Genomic DNA, 9,308 nt, shown 5'->3' on the forward strand with positions numbered 1-9,308 from the left:
TGGCGAATTGACAGTTTGACACACACCTGCCTCCTCTACCTCACTGGTGGTCTCATTCGCTCGGGCAGAATAGTGCTGTTTTCAGGCGCGAATTTCGGACCACAAAAATGCCAGGGCTGATTGTTTTGCCCCTGTTCAGCTCTGAGTGTTATGGTACTGTTTAATTCAGAAGTCTCACTAACTCACTGTTTAGTTAGAAGTCTGAATAATTTGTTTCTTTCGAACAGTTCGTTTGAATGAACCGGTTCAAATCCATTGGTAGTTTGTGTCATCCCGATAAAAGACTGGAAAAAAAAAGAAAAAAAAAAAACTTGCCAGGGTGTAAAATCGGTTATAATGCAGTTAGTGTGCACAGCTGCGTTTTGTTTGTCGCGGATGCCTATGTTTGAGCAGATTTACACTTTGTCAGTAAGACCCACCTCTACATTAGCCTACATTCACGAAGAAACCACGTTACGTTAATAAGTTGTAACTTTATCATCTAAAGATGAGTTGTACTGTCACACATCCAGAGTGAATAACACAGAAAACATACACAAGAGGGCAGCATTCAGTCTTTGTTAATTTGGAGACATGCTTGCATAAAGCCATTGTTGACCATTTGCACGATTTATTTATTTATTTTTTTTTTTAACGTATGGTTGATTTTACAGTGGTGTATAGCTGAAAATTGTAGGATAGATCATCATAACAAAAGAGACGAAAATAAAAACCCTGCTGAAAAATCCAGCATTGCTGGTCACCAGCATAAGGTACCCACTAAACACAGACACGTTCAAAAGACGTCAATTTAACGTCTTCATCGAGCGTTCAAAAGACGCCCACTGAGGAGCCAGAATTAAAGTTTTTGCAACGTCTTTTTTAGCGTTCACTATTGACGTTCAAGTGACAGTGAACTGAGGAGCCAGAATGAAAGTTTTTATGTCTGTTTTACGTCTGATATAGACGTTCATGGAACCTCCATACAAGGTTTCACATGTTCGCCTGCCCATTCAGTCTGAATGGTTAATGGTAAAACAAACTTGGCTTGCTGTCCTCGAAGGAGGCTCGAACTCCGAGTTAAACCCCCCTATAACAGTACTACATAGAGGGAGAATAAGAGAAATAGAGGAGGAGATGGGGAGGAGGGATGCTGGAAGAATTGTCGCTGGGATGACTGCTGCTTATATACGCTCATAATGATGATTGACAGGACTGAATGTTTAGGCTCCTCCCGAACCTACGTTTGGAACTACATTAAAAACTAGTTTAAATATGGTCATTGTGGACGTATTTTCAAAGTCTTATAAGGTCTCATTTGGACATCGTTTATACTGTTTCTGGACTAAATAAACACTCCCAGGATGCATTATATTAAAACATGTTTATTTCAATGTAATTTCCATTTGTAATTGCGAAGTAACTCACAGACAGTGTGTGTTTGTCCGAAAATCATGAATATAAAAGAGACAACTCAAAATACTGAAGATAATTAAGTAAAAAACAAACAGTTTGGTTTAGTTGGGTCAGTGAGAGTCTGGCAGGTGGAAATGGGACTTCTGTCCAGGTTGTCACAACATCTGTCACGATTATCTGTCTTCACGAACTGCCCTGAAACACAATTCAAATATAACCGATTATATATAGAAAAATATAACTTTACAATGCCCATTTCGGCCCCAGTGGTGAACATATGTTCAGAAAATTACACCAGACTGAAATTTAGTATTTCGTATTTTAGGCGTAACGGTCATTTTGGCAGATGACCGTTAGATTGATTGAATTGGCTGCGCTTATATCCACCTTATTCCTGACAAGCCTACTGCGTTTTGTAGGCTACATAGACTGTAAAAAAATAGGTTTTGAATTATGGGTGGAACTTCCGGTTTGGGGAATTCCATTTAAAAAGACTGAATCATTTCAAATCATAAGGTTGCCCTACAAATAAAGCTTATCTGTCAGTTTGACAGTGAGCTTTCAATTTTTCTTTCATTTTTTATTTTCAGACATCATGAGAATAACGTAACGCTTGGTATATTAACGTGACATATTATAACATGAATTTGTATGGCAAGAGCTCTTTTCAGTCGTTGCATCCTTGTGATTATTTTCTTTTGTCCCTTTGCATTCTGCTGTAAAAGTATGAAAAAGGACAACATATACTGCACATTTGTGGTCTGTTCTCCCGATATAATTTACGATATAGCCTATCCCATTAATAATTCACTGGAATGCACGAAGAATCTCTCATTTTTCTCCTCAAATCCTCACATCTCTTTCCAGGTTTGTTTTCACAGGTAAATACAATTTATTATCTGTAAAAATGACGGAAATTACTTTGAAATAGTATATTATTATTGAAAAGTTCATTAACATTTTTTTTTATTAAGGCAACATACATTACATAATACAGATATCACTACAATTATATTTAACCCTTATTGCTGTGGAAAGAATGGCGGTTTTCAGCAACCCATTTCAGTGCATGTGTCTTTAAATGATAATGAGCTTTGCTCACCCCGCCCCTCTGTTCTGTGGGGCGTTTTGACACAGACTGTAAGTATTATAAATGTTTAACTTTTTAAAATGCTAAATGTTTAATATGAATAAATAGCGCTTATAAACGGCCGTCGAGGTGGCATTCTCAAGTGAAACGAGCTGGGGCTTGGACCCAGAAACGGCGTTCCTTACGTCACGACTTAATAAGCGGATATAGGGTACCATAATGTGTAGGCTATTTCAAATGTCCTCAACGTACAGCAAAATTAAATACATTACATAGAGGATCTATCGCTGTGGCGGTATCTTTAGTCTTTGGTAATATACAGAATTAGTATCTTCCGTCTTTGCAATTGCTTACGCAATCACGTTTACGTCCCTGCGTCATAACGCAATAACACCCCTCGTGCGAGCGCATGTTTAAATTGATCAAAAGCTTTGTAAATCACACACTGATGTTACGCTTTCTGTATGTCTTAGTGGAAAATTATATTAAAAAGTGACGCAAAAGAACAGGCCAGGTTGTATTTTGGTACTGTCATTATTTTTTGAATATTTATTCATATATACAAAAATTATTTAAACACTTAAATAAAATTTCTCACAAAAATACATGTGATATTTATGTCTTTTGACTCAGGACACATAGGACTGCTTGTCATTTTCATTTGTATTAAAAAGTTCTTATGAAAACTCCTAGTCGGACGTTCAAATATTGAACTACATCTGCGTCCAAGAGGGTCCCTATTCAGATGTTCAGATTGACCCAGTTTTGCATGTCCACAGACATCCATAAGGGGTCCTAGTCAGACGTTCAGATATTGAACCAGTTTTGCACATCCACAGACGTCCAACAGGTGTCCTAGTCAGACGTTCAGATTGAACCTGTTTTGCACGTCCACAGATGTCCAAAAAGGGTCCTAGTCAGACCTTTAGATACTGAACCAGTTTTGCACATCCACAGACATCCAAAAGGGGTCCTAGTCAGACGTTCAGATTGAACCTGTTTTGTACGTCCACGGATTTCCAAAAGGGGTCCTAGTTAGACGTTTAAAAATTGAACCTGTTTTGGTGGTCCACAGATGTCCAAAAGGGGTTCTACTCAGATGTTCAGATATTGAACCTGTATTGCACATCCAGCAGATGTACAAAAGTGGGTCTGAACTTACGGACGTTATAAAGACATGATCTGAAAGTCTCCCTGACAATGCGTGTTTGCTGAGTAGGCCTGTGTTTTGCAAGCTGGGAACAGGGATGCTGTTTTGCTGGCTCCCAGCATGGGAAGTGTGTGCTGGTGGACCAGCATAAGGTATGTTTTGCCATGCTGGGACCAGGTTGTAATGCTGGTGATGTGCTTGTGGACCAGCATATGATGTCTTTTGGGTGCTGGTATGATCCCAGCAAGACCACAACAAAACTTGTGTATGTGTTACATATCAAGTTTCTTAGGCCCTGTTTACAGCTTGTATTAAGATGCGTTTTGGTCGATCAGATCACAAGTTGACGACACTAAATATAGGTGTAAATGGGGTGTAAAACGTTTTGAGCTTGTCCACTTTCGACCACTTCCAAAGGGAGTCGAAAACGTATTCAACCAGATTTCTTTCGTAGTGGAAATGCTCATATGTTCAAACAGTCACAAAAGACTGCCTACTCTCCTCCTACAGACCTAACACGTAAACATTATGGGAAGCACGCTAGCCAGACGTGATTTAAACTTGATTTAGACCCAAGTTTGGTTTGAAGATGAAAAACGTACTAAGCACAATGTTCTCTCACTATTTCACAGCGTTCAGCGTGGTATTGCGGCTTTCAGAGAAGAAATGAAAGCTGCTGCTTTACTTCTGAAAAATCCCATACATTTACCTGCCCATAGACCCTCCCCTCAAAGAAATCAGGACAGAAGTGGTTGAAAGTGGACAAAAGAGATGGATACCGGATGGAAACGGTTATGTGTGTCCCTCATCCACTTGTGATCCAATCGACCAAAACGCATTTTAATACCAGGTGGAAGCAGGACCTTAGTGTATGTTCATAGTTAAATAAAGACCAAGTAAAAGTAACACTGAAGCAGTGTTGCAGTTAGTGAAATAAAGTAGATTCACTCTGCAAGTGACGATTGACCATTAGTGACGAACACCCACAAAATCACTGAAGATAAGAGGAACAACAAGAACAGAAAAAAAGAAAAGAGACAAGCAAACCGCACACACAGTTTTAGACTGCAAATAAAATAAATATCTCACCAGAGGATGCTTCTTGTTTGGACCTGTCTGGATTTATTTCTTTCATATGGTACATGTACAAAAGTTGTTGAAGTCTGTTTGTTTAAGTCACCATTATGGTAATTAGTGTCCCCTTTAATTCAGGCACTTGGCCATTGACTTTGGTTAAATTCTCTTTCAGCAACTTGGAAGTAGAGCCCTGCACGGGCCAAAAATTCCAGCCCTAACCCGGCCCCAGCCCGACAATGTCTGCAATTTTTCAGCCCGAACCCGACCCGACCCGAGACCAACATCAATATCACTTTAAGCTCTTTCTGAAGTGCGCTCTCTGATGCGCGCTGTCTTTACTATACGCAAACACACACACACACGCGCTACTAAGAGGTAAACTTTTATTATAGGCCTCAAACATAACTACCACCACTGACAATCATGGCCACAAATATTAATACAGACTGTCCAATACAGAGAAGCATAACCATGTAGTAGAGAATAAAGCCAAGCTATGTGATCCAGCAGCAAATAAGTAAATAAAGATTTATGGCCTACCTTTCTTTGATGTTAAGTAACTGAAGAACAATGTTTCAAAGAACTCTTTGCCAACTGGCTAACGTTAAATAATGATAATAAAAAAGAATAAATAAATCCGTTGAACTGTAGGCATGTAAGGTGGTCATCATTCACTGTTTATTCGTGCGCGTTGTGAAGAAAAAGAATAGCATCCAATGTTGAAGGCTTCAGAGATGTCCTCCTCTCCTCAAGCGTCCTCCCTGCTGTGCTAAAAACGCGTTCGCTGCTACTGCTGCTTGCAGGTATGCTCAACACCTGACTGGACGAGTCTTGACAACAAAGGAATGGTCTTCTCATGTTGACTCCACCAACCCAGCAAATCTCGATCGTCATATTCCTTGCTGGGGGTAAGGTTGAAGTATATGTGGACCTCATCCACAGCTGTGTCATCACCCTGGGCGACATGATTCTCCCACTCCAATTCAAAGTCTGACAAGGCTCTCTTTTTTTGCTGCCGGTGGCGGAGTATCTGATGTAACATCGCTAGCGGGCTTCTCAGTTGCATTTCCACCTGTTGCTTGATAGCTTGCGATCCAACTCTTTGCATCTTGCAGTATGGCATCTCTCTCAGTTTCACAAAACATTCGCAACTGGTTGAATTTTGGCCACAGGAATATTGCCAGTTTATGGAGTGGCTGAATCTGGATCTTTTTACCAATCCATTCCAAGTGGCGCTGGCGGATGGTGGCTTGGTAAGGCATGTCAGTGCTTACTGGCTGGCAATGATGCTTCAGCCTCTCGTGCCACAACACAACAAGGTACAAGGTTGGATACTGATCACCTTCCAACTCCCGCTGGGCTTCGTAGAAGGGGTGGAGAAAACCGACCAAAAAATCCAGAACATCTGGGGACACATCAGCCATTCTTTGGGCCTCTCCACAACTCTCCAGCTTTTCACGTAGTTCAACATACACGTCCTTGATAGACTTGAGCGTGAGAAATACAGTGCTGTAACGTGTTTCTCCCATCTGCAGAACGGTCTTGGATAACTGGCTTGCCAGACCGCTTTGTTTCACGAACCGGACTGCTTTCTTGACAGCCAGCAATGTTCCAGCAACCTCTGGGACTGTTACTGACAGCTCGGTGATGTCCAAAGCATGTCGGAGGACCGTGTTGTAGATGTGGTCCTGACAGTCTAAGCACCGGTATGGTCGTAATGCAGCAACAATATTCAAACCTTGGTCTGTTAATCACACCACCTTGCTCATTACAGAGGACTCAAACTTGAGAACTGACACAAGCTGCTTCTGCAATTCCTTGCGAATATTTTCAGCTGTTTTGGCCTCATCGTGAGGGAACATGGCAGTGGTGAGTACATTACTCTTTAACTTGAAATCTGACGTTATGAAGTGACATGTGATCGCCATGTAACTGACCTTGCGGTAGTCATCAGTCCACATGTCTGTGGTCATCCCAACACGCATCACCTCTTTTATCTCAGCAACAATTGCTTCTCTTTTCGTTGTTGCCTTTTCCTGGCATCTGCGGGAAATAGTCATGGGGTCAGGCAGCAACTTTTCAGCAGACAGGCGACCATAGGCTGCTCCGATGTTTATTAGTTCCTGGGCTAACTTTATAAATCCTCCTCCAGCCACCATTTGGAATGGCCGTATGTCTTCGCAACAGAGATCCACACACTTCTCGGTGACTTGGGATCGGGCATTAGGTGGCACTGGCTTCGAGAAGAACTCGGGACATAACTGTCTGCTTGTGCTAGCAGAGTTAGCTGTAGCGAAGTCGTGCTCGATATGCCGTTGTAGATGAGATGTACCTGTTTTTTTGCTGTCAAAATATGGATATGTTTGCAGATTCTGCACTGCACATGACCAATTGGTTCATTGTTTGTCATGGTAATCAAATCAAAACTCTTCAAAATGCAGCTTTTCCCGAAGGATTGGGAACTTTTAATAACTCCCCACGCTCCAACTTCTCCCTGATGCTCTGCATGGTCAACTGTCACCTGTATGCTAATGTGTGCGTATATGCATTGCGTAGGCGATGTATAATATAATATTTAATATTATATATAATAAAATAATATAATAATTTAACACTATTTCATACAGTAGTCTATGTGTGCTCTGTGCGTACTATATGGGCACAATAAAATGAGAGAAGCTAAATGAGCCCGAGCCCGAGTCCGACCCAAGCCCGATCTTTAAAAAAAAAAAAAAGGCCCGAGCCCGGCCCGAATGGACTCAGCGTGTCGGGCCCCATCGGGACCCGATGGGCTTGCAGACCTCTACTTGGAAGTGCATGTCATCACTAGTGTCTGACTGCAATGACTACCTTTTACTATGTGCACTTTTTGAAATCAGTGACTGACAGTTGGATTTAGACACATGTGAGTTCCCAAATGAGCATGAAAGTCTTTAAAAACAGCAACTTTAAATTTTTAACATTAAGTTATTAACTGTACCACAATCTGTTAATGATTATGCTTTTATTTGGAATTTTCTTTGTTTTTCTTTGCTCGTTTGAACTTATTTGAACTGATTTGTGTACAGGTCCTTTGAAACAGGAGACAAATCCTTTTATAATCCTTTGAAATGTTTCACCAGTTTGATTTTCTTTGTTATTCAGAACTTCAGATGACATTGATTATTATAATAATAACTAAAACAATTAAAATTCAGTTCTACTTTTATAAGAGGAAGCAATAGAAATTACGAAGTTATAATCATATATATTACAATAAATCATATGTTTTAATCTTATATTATCCTTTTACATCACTGAAATAAGCAAAAAACAATGCTTGTCCCCAAAACACTGCTTGCACACAGACAACTAGCCTACTCAAACTCAATTCCACAAGTCCATGCTGGTGAACCAGCATGTTGGAGGAAAAAAAAAAAAAAAAAAAACCCCTACAAATACTGAAGCAGCAAAATTGCAAAACAAATTTATGTCACTGCAGTGCCAATACTCTTGCCACAGCGGTTTACATGTGCTTTAATATGTTAGTCAACACATTGTCAGGAAATACACACTAGACAGTAAGTGAATCCAGATAAACACTTTATTGTGGGCACACAGCAGACACACGGTAAACAGGTGAGTTGCAGTTTGGTAAGCAGGATGATGAAAATAACAGTCTTTTGTCTCACAGGTTACATAGATGGCTGATGGAGAAGCAGGCTGATGGAGCACACACCTCAGTAACTTGACGCTGGAACAGGTGAGTATTACTAGTAATAATCCACAGGGAACACACACGGTAACACAAGGAGAGAACACAGGGAAGGTAATATTTGGTGCAGATAAGCATGATTAGTGACAGGTGCGCGTGGTTAGAACTCCGGTGAGAGGGATCGCTCAGTGGTGGAGGTGAGAGAGCCTGGCAACCAGCTTACGGCAGGGCAGGCGCAGATGGATGCCCTGTGTCGAGAGCCATAAGTGGGAGTGTTGCGTCGATCCGCATTGCTCGTGTCTGCGCACTGCCCGCTGAAGATGGTGATGAGCTTCATCCCACACCCTCTCACTCTCCCAGAACCAGTGGTTGATGGAAGGAACGTCAGAAGGTTCACCTGACCAGGGGAATAATGGAGGCTGAAAACCGAGTATGCATTGAAATGGAGTGAGACCTGTTGTTGGCTGTCAGAGGGAGTTTTGGGCATACTCAGTCTAGGCAAAGAACTGGTTCCAGGAGTGCTGGTGGCTCTGGCAGAAGGTCCTCAGACCTCCTGCGCCTTCCTCTCCGTCTGCCCATTGGACTGTGCGTGGTATCCAGATGTGAGACTTATGGTCACACCTAGGAGGGAGAATAAGGCTTTCCACACATGTTAGACAATCTGTGTACCTCTGTTAGAAACAATATCTTCAGGAATACCAAAGTTGTACATTGCCTCAGTGGTTTCCATGGCATTTGGTAGTCCCTTTAGTGGGAATAACTTGCAGGCTTTGGAGAAGTCGATCAACAATCACCAGTATGCACATGTAGCCATCTGAAGCTGGAAGATCAGTGATAAAGTCCACTCATAGGTGTGATCATGGACGTCGAGGAACAGGCAGACTAAGGAGCTTCCCAGATGG

Source organism: Ctenopharyngodon idella, chromosome 5, assembly GCF_019924925.1.
Source record: "Ctenopharyngodon idella isolate HZGC_01 chromosome 5, HZGC01, whole genome shotgun sequence".
Lineage (NCBI taxonomy): Eukaryota > Metazoa > Chordata > Actinopteri > Cypriniformes > Xenocyprididae > Ctenopharyngodon > Ctenopharyngodon idella.